This window comes from Xenopus laevis, chromosome 3S (genome assembly GCF_017654675.1).
Source record: "Xenopus laevis strain J_2021 chromosome 3S, Xenopus_laevis_v10.1, whole genome shotgun sequence".
Lineage (NCBI taxonomy): Eukaryota > Metazoa > Chordata > Amphibia > Anura > Pipidae > Xenopus > Xenopus laevis.
In genome coordinates, this window is record NC_054376.1 from 31507776 (window position 1) to 31521230 (window position 13455).

General features: G+C 40.3%; 1 protein-coding gene across 1 annotated transcript in view; it reads left to right on the plus strand.

Moving 5' to 3' along the window:
• Nucleotides 1-13455, plus strand: part of tgfa.S (transforming growth factor alpha S homeolog) — a 47869-nt gene that overhangs the window by 20313 nt on the left and 14101 nt on the right. The gene's annotated exons all lie outside the window — the stretch shown is intronic.

The window sequence follows — 13455 nt, forward strand, 5'->3', positions numbered from 1 at the left end:
TAAAATAATAATAATAATACATGTTTTCTCTGCATATGTGTGTTTCACTAAAAAGATATTTCCATGAGGCCCAGTAACTTGTACTTACATCACTTCCAAGACAAGACTACATTCAAGACTCCTATTGTGCACCTCATTGTGAGGTTTTGATACTAAAAACTGTGCATCGCCCCATTAAATAAATCTCACCATAATCCACAGTACGAGATTGGATGGAATTAGTAGGCAGTGCCACACAAAGATAACAGTATTGGCCAGAAAATGTAGTGGGATCTACCATAGGCTAGTAGGGTAATGCCAAGGCAGGTAAGATAGTAAGGTAAGGGGAACTATCGCAAAAATGAAAATTAAATATAAGCTTCAGCATACTGAAATAACTACAATCAATTAAAAATTCTGTACCGTTTCTGAAATAATCAAGTTTATCTTCACTATTCCTCTCTCAGCATCTATGTCTCCTCATTCAGGAGTTGAGTGTCAGATGAATAATCCAATATATCTTATAAGGGGGCTCCTGTTGCTTAGAAGATGTATTAAGGTGGCCATACACGGGCAGATAAAGCTGCCGATATTGGTCTTTTGGACCGATTAGACAGCTTATCTGCCCGTGTATGGGGGCTTCCGACGGGTCTTCCCGATCGATATCTGGCCACGATATCGATCGGGAAGGTTGGATTTTTACCCGACCGACCCGTCGGAGCCGCTTGGCGCATCGTAATTCGATCGTTCGGCTATACGGCCGAACGTTCGATTACCCCGATATAGCCACGCAGTTTAGTGGCATATCGGGGAAAGATCCGCTCGTTTGGCGATGTCGCCAAACGAGCGGATCTTGGAGTCTATGGCCACCTTTAGAGTCCACTCTAAAATCACCAGGAATCCTGTCTCTCTCTACATGCCGGATTTGTGCAAAAGGCAGTTATTTTGTTAGATTTTGTTTGTATTGGAATCAGTTATTTTAGTGAGCTCCAATGTATCTGCGAGAAAAGGAAGCCCCTCTATAAGATATATTGGATCATTTATCTGACACCCAACTGCTGCATGAAGAGAGAATGAAGAGAAACAGATGCTGAGAGAGGAATAGTGAATATAAACTTCATAAAGCAGAATTTTTAATTGATTGGATTTAGAAATTTTCTAAAGCTCCCCATAGACACGACAATTCATCTTGCCAAACGACCTTTTTTAGGGAAGTCCGACCAATCCTTCGAAATTATCGTGCGGTTAGTGGGATTCGAACGATCGTACATCTTATGATTTTTCGGCCGACATCTGTCAGGAAATTGATCAAAAAATAGGTCAAAAAATCTTTGTCGGCCCCAGTGCAATCTATCTATGTTTGCAGGGCCAAGCAGGCAGCTCCCCTTTGTTTTCCTGGCAAATTGGTCTTTTTATTTGATGGTCAATTCGTACGATCGTTCCGAGAAAATCGTGGTCTCACGATGAGGATCGGATCTTTTTAAAAATCTCAACATCTATGGCCAGCTTTACTTCAGTATGAGGAAGCTTATATTAAATTTTCTTTTTCACAATAGTTTTCCTTTAGCACCAACTCAATAGGATGGGAATCCTATCATGAAGTGATAGTCAGCTGTTCTTTCAGATGTGTCTCTGTCCTAGCTGCTTGCCAGTAAAGGAAGGTGTGGCAGGAGGGAAGATTGTTAGGTAACACTGGAAATGAGGAAAAGGATCTAACCGCAGTCATCAGAAACTCTGTGTATTTAGCACTTTCCTGTAATTCCAGAATCTCTAGCTGTTTTGACATCCTGGTTTTTGGCTAAGAGTAGTGGGAGTTGTAGTCCACAATTTAGAGGTCTCCTCATATGATCTCCTGAATAAGACTCCTTCCTGATCTTGATGTCGTTTGTTAAAGCCATGCAAGGCAACAGTTCAAAAGGCGGACGGAGGTACAGTTGCATCCAATAAAGGTTAAATCTGTCCCATAATTAACTGGCATATTTCTATAGCTACATGTCCGATCCATCCTAAAATAAAGGTGGACATACACGGGCCGATAAAAGCTGCAACAGACCGTGTCGGCAGTTTATTGGCCCGTGTATGGGGCCCCCGGCGGGCTTCCCCGATCGAGATCTGGCCGAAAGTCGGGCAGATCTCGATCAGATGGGACAAAAAATCCCTTCGGATCGCGGCCGCATTCGTTGATGCGGTCCCACGATCCGACCGCCCATTTCCCATTCGTTAGGATCCGATCGTTGGGCCCTAGGGCCCACGATCGGATCAGCCCGATATTGCCCACCTCAAGGTGGGCATATCGGAGAGAGATCCGCTCGTTTGGCAACATCGCCAAACGAGCGGATCTCTCCGTATATGGCCACCTTTAGAGTTTCATTTTTGTATTTTGAGAAGGGCTAATAATAAAAGTTGTTTTGCTTTTTGTTCAGCAGCTCTCCAATGTGCAGCGTCAGCATATCCTGGCAACCATGCATTGATTTGAATAGGACACCGGAATATGAATAGGGCAGGGTCAAAAAAGAAACATGAGTAATAAAAAGTAGCCATAACAATAAATTTGTAGCTTTACAGGGCTTTTGTTTTTTAGATGCGGTCAGTGATCCCCATTTGAGAGCTGGAAACATTCAGAAGAAGATTTAAAAACTATACAAAATAAAAAATGAAGGCCAATTGAAAAGTTGCTTAGAATTAGCCATTCTATAACATACTAAAAGTTAACTTAAAGATGACCCTCCCCTTTAATAGATGCCCCCTATATATATATATGAAAAAACCCCTAATTTACTGAGCCTCCCATCCTGCTCTCTTATGTAAGCTGTCCAGGTCACATGAAATATCAAGGTTACTTTTAAATAATCTATTTAGCAGTGTGCAACCCACTTACCCTAGCACATTTATATATTTGACTTATCCTTGAATTTTTACATGATTGGAAAAGCCTCCGCTTGCATTGTTGCCAAATCAAATTCAACCAAGGGTTAGGCTTTATAGAAAACCTGGAAGTTTCATCTTCACCTCAACAGTCTAAATTAAAAGTTGCTGTGATTCTGGCCTTGTAAAGACCTTCAATTTTTATGTCTGTGTATTTTGGGTTGATAGTCATAGGAAGTCTGATCAGACTTGCAAGCACACCAAAAGCCCCAAAGTTTGGGTGTGTAAGATTGTGATTTTTAATGTGCTGGTTTTGAGTAGAAATACATGTAATCACACACTCATGAACTGTATAAGCTTCATTAGTAGTCATCTGATCCAATCTCTGGGGATTTTGTAAACTGTCATCTCTTTTCAGGAGACAGCCATGCATGTTCTGTATGTCATGCTAGATTCCCAGTTTCCATAACTGGAGCTAAAACATAAAGTTCTGTGTGTTTTCTTGCCCCTTTTTCTGCAGTACAGATATGGGACCTGTTATACAGAATGCTTAGGACCTGGAATCTTTCCGTAATTTGGATCTCCATACCTTAAGTTTGCTTAAAATAATTTAAACATTAAATAAACTCAATCGGCTGGATTTGCCTCCAATAAGGATTAATTATATTTTAGTTGGGATCAAGTACAAGGTACAAGTATGGAACCTGTTATCCAGAATGCTGGGGACCTGGGGTTGTCCGGATAATGGATCTTTCTGTCATTTGGATCTTCATACCTTAAGTCTACTAGGAAATCATGTAAACATTAATTAAACCCAAAAGGCTGGTTCTGCTTCCAATCAGGATTAATTATATCTTAGTTTGGATCAAGTACAAGGAACTGTGTTATTATTACAGAGAAAAAGGAAATCAATTTTAAAAATCCGGATTATATGATTATAATGGAGTCTATGGGAGACAGCCTTTCTGTAATTCAGAGCTTTCTGGATAACGGGTTTCCAGATAACAGATCCCATACCTGTACTGTTTTGTTATTACAGAGAAAAAGGAAATATGTTTTAAAATTTTGAATTATTTAATTAAAATGGAGTCTATGTAAGACAACCGTCCCATAATTTGGAGATTTCTGGATAATGGGTTTCCAGAGAACGAATCCTATACCTGTAACATCACAAAACAGCAATGGCCTGCCAACAGAAACTTGCAGAACTGTATGCAGCGGAATGTTGGCATCCTTTTATCTGCAAGTTGTGTGCCAACAGATATCATTTCTTAGATGTTCAGTGTATCCACCAACCTGCAAAGTAAAGCAGGATTTCCTCAACTGTTTACTAAAAGTAAATATCTGGCAGACAAAGAGGCAGCACGTGCTTTTCTTCAGATTTTTTTTCCTAAATTGTAGCATTCCAGCATTCACAATTGTTGTTTAAAATACTTCTCATTTGAAGTTGTGAAAGCAAGTTTGGTAGCATGGAATATATTTTGGTTGTGGAGCGATTGCTGGGGTGGGTGTCAGTTTGTGAAGGGGCTCGGGGATTTCCAGAGTCCTACATGAAACTGTTGGTGGATAGATTTCCTGGGTACAGATCATTTAAGTCTGAGAAGCACCGAGTGCTTTAGATCAGCCTACTCTCTGTGACCTGATCTGCCCTCAATATTCTGCTGTTATAGCAAATACTCGCAGGTTCCCATGCAAGAACAGAGATTCCACAAAATTCACTGCATTATTTCCCTTAAGCTGGCCATAGATGTTGAGATTTTTAAAAGATCCGATCCTCATCGTGAGACCACGATTTTCTCAGAACGATCGTACAAATTGACCATCAACTAAAAAGACCAATTTGCCAGGAAAACAAACGGTAGCTGCCTGCTTGGCCCTGCAAACATAGATAGAATCGTAAGATGCACGATCGTTCGAATCCCACTAACCGCACAATAATTTCGAAGAATTGGTCGGAGTTCCCTAAAATCGGTCGTTTGGAAAGAAGAATCGTTGCGTCTATGGGGAGCTTTACACCCTCCTGTAGAGCAGTCTGTCATGGACACTTCGTAATATTATTTATAGTCTTTAGAATAGTTTCTTTGTAGGCAGACTTTATATCGAGCTAGCACGGAATGACTTAATGTGTGTACTAACGGGTCCAGCGATTTAAGCAATGAGCTGCTTATTCTCCCATACAGAAGGGAAGGCTGGGAGTTCTGTTTATCTACATTCCATGAGGGTTTTCGGAACGTAAAGGAATCTCTTTCAAATTCCACAGTTTTCATGGAGAATGAAACTAGCCTCAGTGATCCTATTCTTTCTCTATTAGTGATGAGCGAATTTATTCGCCAGCCATGGATACCAGAGCTGTTTAGCAGTAGAGCCAGACTGTTTAAAGTCCATCCAAAATACGTTTCATGGTTCAGGTACATTTTGGTACAGGTATGGGATCCATTATCCGGAAACTAGGGATGCAACGAATCCACTTTTTGGATTCGGCCGAACCCCTGAATCCTTCGCGAAAGATTCGGCCGAATACCGAATGGAATCCGAACCCAAATTTGCATCTGCAAATTAGGAGTGGGATGGGGAAAATATATTTTACTTCATTGTTTTCTGACAAAAAGTCACGCAATTTCCCTCCCCACCCCTAATTTGCATATGCAAATTATGATTTGGTTCGGCTGGGCAGAAGGATTCGGACGAATCCGAATCCTGCTGAAAAAGGCCGAATCCCGAACCGAATCCTGGATTCATGCATCCCTACCTGAAACCCAATATCCAGAAAGCTCCGAATTAGAGAAAGGCCATGTCCCATAGACTCCATTTTAGCCATTTTTTTTTAATTATTGCCTTTTTCTCAGTTGTAATAAAACAGTAGCTTGTCCTTGATCCAAACTAAGATATAATTAATTCGTATTGGAAGTAAAACCAGCCTATTGGGTTTCTTGTAGGCTTAAGGTATGAAGATCAAAATTACAGAAATATATGTTATCCGGACCTAAACGTTCTGGATAACAGGTCCCATACCTGCACATGCCAAAGGTGCAGCTATAAGATGCCATAGACAGCATTGGACTTGTAGGGACTGTTTGGGCCTTTGGATCTTATTTGAACTCTGAGTCTTGAACTGAGGTACTGTGTGGCTATTTTTCAGTACTGTAGTATATTCATTTTTCTGACATGTGAAGTCCTGTTGGTAAACGGCTCCATCTTATAAAGAATAATCAGTGAAAAGGTCAAATTTGACAAATGTATGGAAACCTCAGCAGTGGAATGTTCTTGCAGCAATAATAGATTCCTTGTAAAGATTTGTCGTTAAGTATATAGAACATTTCATAACAAATATGACTGGACTACATGGCTGCTGTACTGGAAAAACAGTGCATAAATCAAAGTTTTTAAATGTGTTTTTGTATTACTCAATTTCCTCATAATCTGGATTCTAAGGATATTTTCTATAGCTTTCTTTTTATAAATGGCCGCTCTCTGTAGAAATGCAGCTAGCGCTTCTTTCCCTAAACACTCGGCAATCACAGACTTCATTCATAAATTTAAACCGTACAGTTCAGAAGCTGATATCTGAAACCCCATCTGCCCCGGTGTTTCCGAATTCAGGACGGTTAGAGGGAGGGAGAGGAGATTTTAATTTGTTTGTCTTTAGGTCATGAATGTACAGATTTCAAAGCAATGCAAATAAAAGACCTGGCTAAACTTCTCTGCACTTCCTACGGCGTCCCTTGAGGGGGTGGGGGGGATGGAAATACATGTGAATTTCTACCTTTTCAGTCCACGGATCATGGGGATAGAAGGGAGGTGCGCAGTCTTGTTTGCAGCCGAATTATTTTCCAATGGGTTCAAAGAGCGATTCATAAATTGCCCTGCTTGTTTGCTTAGCATAATGTTGAAAAGCAGATTGTGTCTTTTGGAAGATCCGTCTGCAAATAGGTCTGCTGGCAGTGGAATAAGTGACTCCTTTAGATTTGGAATGAATTAGGAACTTGCTGAATGGCGCAGTAATAAATAAGACATAGCTGTTAAGGCTAGCAGCAACCACCATTTTGAATCCAGGGATCTTAAAGGAATTTTTCAGTATAAAATTAAAAACTGGATATAAAAATAAAACAATGTTATATAATATATAATATCTAATATAGTTAGCCAAAAATTTAATTTATAAAGGCTAGAGTGACTGGATGTCTAACATAATAGCCAGAACACTACTTCCTTTGCAGCTCTCTTGGTTTCCACTGATTGGTTACCAGACAGTAACCAATCACTGACTTGAAGGGGGACCAAAACTGTTTACCTTTGAATCTGAGCTGCATGCTGAGGATCAATTGCAAACTCACTGAACAGTTATGTCCCATGTGCCCCCCCCCCTTAAAGTCGCTGACTAACTCAGAGTTAGAGAGCTGAAAAGCAGGAAGTAGTGGTCTGGCTATTATGTTAGACATCCAGTCACTCCAGTCTTTATACATTACATTTTTGTCTAACTAACTATATTTATTTAAAAATGTTTTATTTGACACAGCCTATTTCCCTAGTTTTTATATCTACACTCAACTGTTCTTTTAAGTCTAAATTTCAAGTTGTTGAACTCATGTCTGCATCCTTCAATGGAGATTGCTGGGAGCTGTATTAGAAACATGGGTTGTTTGAGGTAGACAGCCTAATTAATACATGTTGGTATAATACTATTATAACTATAGAAGTTTTTTATTTTGTTGTGCTTTCATGAGAGGGCTTGGACTGATCTGAGGTTAAGCCAACACAAAAATTTGATGGATGAAGTCATTATTTAGGAGAATATGGTTCAAAGCATGTGAGATGTGAGAGATCTTCAGTACTTCAAAGAATCTATGAAGCAGGTGCGTTCAGTGTGTTGTCTTCATTCAGACTTTGGAGAACCTGCTAAGTAGGTGGTCTCTAGAAGAGATCCTTTTGAAGGTGGATGCTCTCTGAAGACTGAATTAAGTCAGGGTGACTGTGATATACATCTGTTTGATGAGCAGCATTGTGAAAACATTGAATTATGGTTTATTTTGGCATAGGTATTGATGCATCAAGCTATATGTGTATTTTTTAAGCTGGCAGAAGTAGTATGAAAGAGCTGTCCCCTCAGTATGGTCACTGGAGGTCACATGTTAGCCCTTTCTAATCTACAGCGACATCAGTAAAGCACCTCTGGTGGCTTTTTTAGTACCCCTGGTTCCAGACTGAATGGGAACCAATCACAGAATCACCCTGGAAGGGATAATTTGAGATAATGAATTTGGGACAATGCAGTGCCTTTCCACTTTGTGCATCCCCATCAATTGTCTTCTCAATAGTTTAGCCTCAAGATTCCCTTGTGGGTGCCAACCCAAGAGTTCATATTTATTCTTGTGGCAGGCTTCTTTAAGGCTTTGTTTTAGGTGGGCCTCCATGATCCCTTTTATAGTGTGAAATATGTTCCTATAATATAATAGCATGTATTTTAAAATTAAAATAACTGATTCCAACCCATGTTTAGATCACAGAGCCAACATCAACGGCTTACTTTGGGTCAGCTAAAGAAAAGGTTATGAACCACAGGTTTCTGTTTGTCTATGTGTGTCTATTAACATTATACCAGATTTACTTATGCCCAGTAATAATTCAGTGGTCCATTCGGTGAAATGGCATGAAGTCTTGATGCACATTCTCCCTATGCTCTTACACAGACACAGACAGAGCAGCAGACATTTCCTAGAATGCTTCTTTATGGACTTTGGCAAAGGTGCCTGAGTCTTTATGAAAATGCCAGATTACTATCAGCTCTGGCTGCATTTCTGTCTCTAGCTTTGGCATATTTATACACAGAAGGTACACAAGGGCCTTTTAGCTTTTATTATACTGCCTTTTTTAAAAGTTAAATGATAGGATTTAGTTGAAGGGGATCAAAAGAAGGGATCTAAATCAAAAGAAGGCATTGACTTACACTTACTCTGAGAACACTGGCAATATTCATTTTCTTTTTGAATGGTTTCTAAGATATTTGCAGTTTTATACTGCTAAAACTAGGTTTACAGATCAGCAGCTTTTTTTTTAAACCCAGGTGGTTTTCTCGCACTGATGTTTAAAGGGATACAAGGCACATGACTGGGGGCAGCTGGGAAATTGACAAAATGTCTAGCCCCATGTCAGATTTCAAAATTGAATATAAAAAAAATCTGTTTGCTCTTTTGAGAAATGGATTGCAGTGCAGAATCAGCACTATTAACTGATGCGTTTTGAAAAAAACAAGTTTTCCGATGACAGTATCCCTTTAAGTGAATAAACAGGCAGTTTAAGGGAGAGCTGTGTAATAAAGCTGTGCCGCAGCCAATGCACTGACGGCTGGCTGCTCATGTTCTAGCGAAGTTGCTAATGGGCACATTATTTATAGATGACGGGGAGGCACATTTATCAGGGGTCGAATTCATTTGAGTTTTTTAAAACTCCCCTAAACTCCCATAAATTCTAAATTTAACTTAGCGTAATGTATTAATAAAATCGTTTTAAATCGGACAGATTTAAACAAACCGAAAATTCTAATTTAATTTGATCATATTTGATTTGAGTTTTTTTCTTTGAAAAAAACTGGAATGTCAGGAAGGCTGCAAACATCACCAAATTGATCCCTGGACCTCTCCCATTGACTTATACAGTAATTCGGCAGGTTTTAAGTGTTAAGGATTCAAATTCTTAAAGAACCAGAGTATGATAAATCTCGAAAATTTAATTAGAATTTTTAACAAAACTCGAATCGAATTTTGATAACTCCCTAGTCGAATTTGACAGTTTTGACCGTAAAAAATTATTAGAATTAGAATTTTCAATTCAACCCTTAATAAATCTGCCCCTCAGTGTTGCAGCTTTTATTTTCCCCAATGAAATCAGCCTTGTTCGGCCTGGGAAATGTCTTTAAACTGGCAACTAGAACTTTATTCACCTTTTTATTACTCTTTTGCGGCCTCTCAATTTCAAAATACCTGCAATTCTCTTTGTAACGGCCTCTTTTAAATTGCCAGCTTTGCTTACTGCCAGGTAAATTTCCTTTGCAGATATTATTAAATTAAATCAGTCGCCTCTTTATCATGCTAGCTTTTGTCTTTGTTTCAAGCAGAGGCTGTACTGGAAAAGGATCAGTAATAGGTTCCTGTTTGTCTCCGTACGACAGTTGGTACCTGGCATCAGCATGGAAATCCCCCCCCCCCAACTGAATGTGCCAGCTGTGTACTGTATACTGTACAAAGTGCTGTTTGATATAATAGCTACACCAATGTTGTTGTTATATAATTCTGTTTGTAACAGATCAGGACCTGTTAGAACATAACATTATTTCAGTGTCACCGTGTGAGATCTGTGTCACATAAAGTATCTTCCGTCTTATTGTACCTATAAAATCTAATTGAATTCCATAAAATGCTGTTTTATAGATCTTGGCTGTATACTTCCCTGACCCTAAAGAACAACAAAAGAAACTATAGAAATACTCTGAACAAGGCACTGAGACATTTCAACTTGCATCACAACCTGATTACTAACTGTATTAACAACTCAGCAGTTAGGCTGTGCCAAAACAAGTGTTTTAATCCAGTGGTTTCCACTGGCAGCAATGGTTAATACCAATATTTTGTGGCCCTGTTCCAATCCAAGCTGGTGCACAGTAGCATACTGTAAATACAGCCAATAGAGGGCTTTTTTTTATCATGGAAGGCAATTGCATCAACATTGGCACATTTCCCAGGATTATAGTGTGGTTAGACTCCCCACAAAACCTATGTAAATCTTTGTGTATGTTGCGGTAATCACATAGATTTGCTATATGTTTTGAATAACAGGCATTTTAAGCATTATTTGCCCCACTTTGGGGAATGTTTTTTTCACTTATATTAACTTATATTCATTATTCACATAGGGACACTTTATGCCTGCTAAGGCAGATAATAAGAAGGGGCCCCTTACTGTTCAGTGCACTACACTTTGCACTAAGCATTGGGAGTGAGAGTAGGTGCAAGACTTTAGAACACTAGTGGTGCCAATATATTGCACACCACTTTGTTAGTCTAAAGGCCCCCATACACGGGCCGATAAAAGCTGCCGTCAGACCGAGTCGGCAGCTTATAGGCCTGTGTGTGAGGCCATCCGACGGGCTTCCCCGATCGTTATCTGCCCGAAAGTCCCATCTTTTCGTTGATGCAATATCGTGATCCGACTACCCGTATTGCCTCCATTCCGAGCCGCTCATTGGGCCCTAGGGCCCACAATCGGATTGGGCCCTAGGGCCCAACGATCAGATCCAATCCATGGGTAACGGGTGGTTGGATCGTGGGACCACATCAACGAACATATGCGGCCGCGATCCAACGGGATTTGTAGTCCCGTCCGATCGACATATCGATCGGGGAAGCCCGTCACACACGGGCCAATAGGCTGCCGACTCGGTCTGTCGCCATCTTTTATCGGCCCGTGTATGGCCACCTTAAAACCCAGCAAACATTCTACCATTTACCAATCATGATAATTTGGCCACTAGATGGCGTTGCTCAGATCCACTAAAAGCCTTAGTCATAGCAGCTTTCACTTATAGTAATGCTCTGTATTCAAATAAACCTGTGAAAATATATTAGTGAATGGTAACATAAAATAATGTGGATGTAAAGATTACTTTCTTTATTAAAGGTAGCTTTCATAAAGGCAAACAGTGTGGCTGATCCTACATGTGGAAGTAGCACAGTGGCTTGACAAATGCAATCTCACGCTGATTTAGGTGCTGTAGGAGTATGCACAGTTGAATCAGGTCTAGATTCAACTACAAATGTTCCTGTCGGAACAGGATTTGCAGCGTGACATGGTGCCTGCTTACCCTGCTGCAATACTTTGCTTTTTAGAACCAAGTACAAGAAATAGAGCAGTTTAGGTGGTCCACAGAAGTCTGGGACGGGAGATAAGAGGAAGGACACTGAATGGGGACCAAGATGTTAAGCAGGTTTTGTTCTCCTTTAAGGGGCATATAGAACTGGATTATTTCCATAATGCTCCAAATGTTGTTTAAGAGTTTTAGAAATTGGCCCAGTAGTTGGAAATCTTGTAAAAGCATTTTCCCCAAGATTCCACCTTACAAATGCATGCTTTTGTCTTTGTTTTAAATCCCTCATATGAGATAGTAGTTGGGAAAATTTCAGGCTTTTTGTCTGGAATGTGGTGGGCAAAAATGCCTGAAATCCAGTGCATGGGCAATCTGCTATTCTTGCGTATTTAGGTACCCTGGAAACCCCAATTTATGGCTACTTCAGTTTCACTGTACAGGTGAAATGTGTGTGTGTTTGTGCCAAAATATACTAGTTTTGCCTGCTCCTTAATCTCATACTGTGCGGGGGGGGGGGGGGGTTTGTTAAACTAGACATTATTCTGGTTTCACTTGGACTTAAGGTTGAACTTGATTGACATATGTTGACACATTTTTTCACCTTACTGTGTAAATACAAGTTCTGAGACTTTGTCCTAATGATGCAGTATTTCCACATCATATCTCATGTACAGTGTGAGCAAAGGATACTGCCGGCTGATGCTGATGATAACATAGCATTTATTGCATAGGAAAAGTGAACACATTGAGTCCTGCTTGCTTCCCTAGTAGTATGTGCCATTAAGTAATCCTAAATAGAAAATTGTCGTAGGGTCCATCCACAGTGCACACAAACAAACTATACATTTTAGGTTACATGAACCAATTAATGGACAAAGTTTTTTTTTTTAGTCCCATATGTCTTCCTAGAGACATAGACCATCACAAAAGGTCTAGGTAAACGATGTTAAAGGACAATATGTATTCCAGTATTTTAAGATTCTTTAATATGCCACTTAATATGATATCGACTATCTGTTGCTTAAGGTCACACTGGGCGATAAGCCACTCGCGATTTTTAAAAGAAAGTCGCGGCGACAAGGCGATCGTCTTTGTACAGAAGGAAAGTTTAGAGCGACTTTTACCAGGAAGCGATTATCATCCCATAGTGCTGTGCGCTACGTCCATACGATTTTTGTCTGTCATGGTGCGGCCTCTTGTAGCGTTGTTACATAGCGGCTTGACGTCTGTGCACAATTTCCATATTATTGCGGCTACTATTCTTTGTGTGTGTTTGTTTGTGGGAGATTTCTGTGCTTCTCTATCTACATGCTATTTCTCAGCTATCGCTCCAAAAAGGGTCTCTGCGCGTTTTAAAGCTAAAATCTCGGGCGACTTATCGTCCAGTGTGACCTTAGCCTAAAGGAGAATAAAACCCTACCCAGCGTCAGACTCTTGTTCACCACACCTCCACTGCCCCCCCTTCCAAGCTCCCTACCCGCCAGAGTTATTCTGCTCAGAGATCTCCTTATCTGCTGACCTATAATAAATCTGCAGAATTGCGCATCAGCAGAGTTCAAAGGCACCATATACTGCCTGTCTTCTGATCCTCTTCTGTCAGTTGCCGATACTGGATCTGGCGGGAACATGCACAGTAGAAGCCAATTCAGGGCATAGATTGTACTGCGCATGCTCCTTCAGGATCCATGTCGCTGCTCTAACAGAAGAGAACCAGAAGATAGGGAAAGATGGCCTCTTTAAACTCCGCTGCGCAA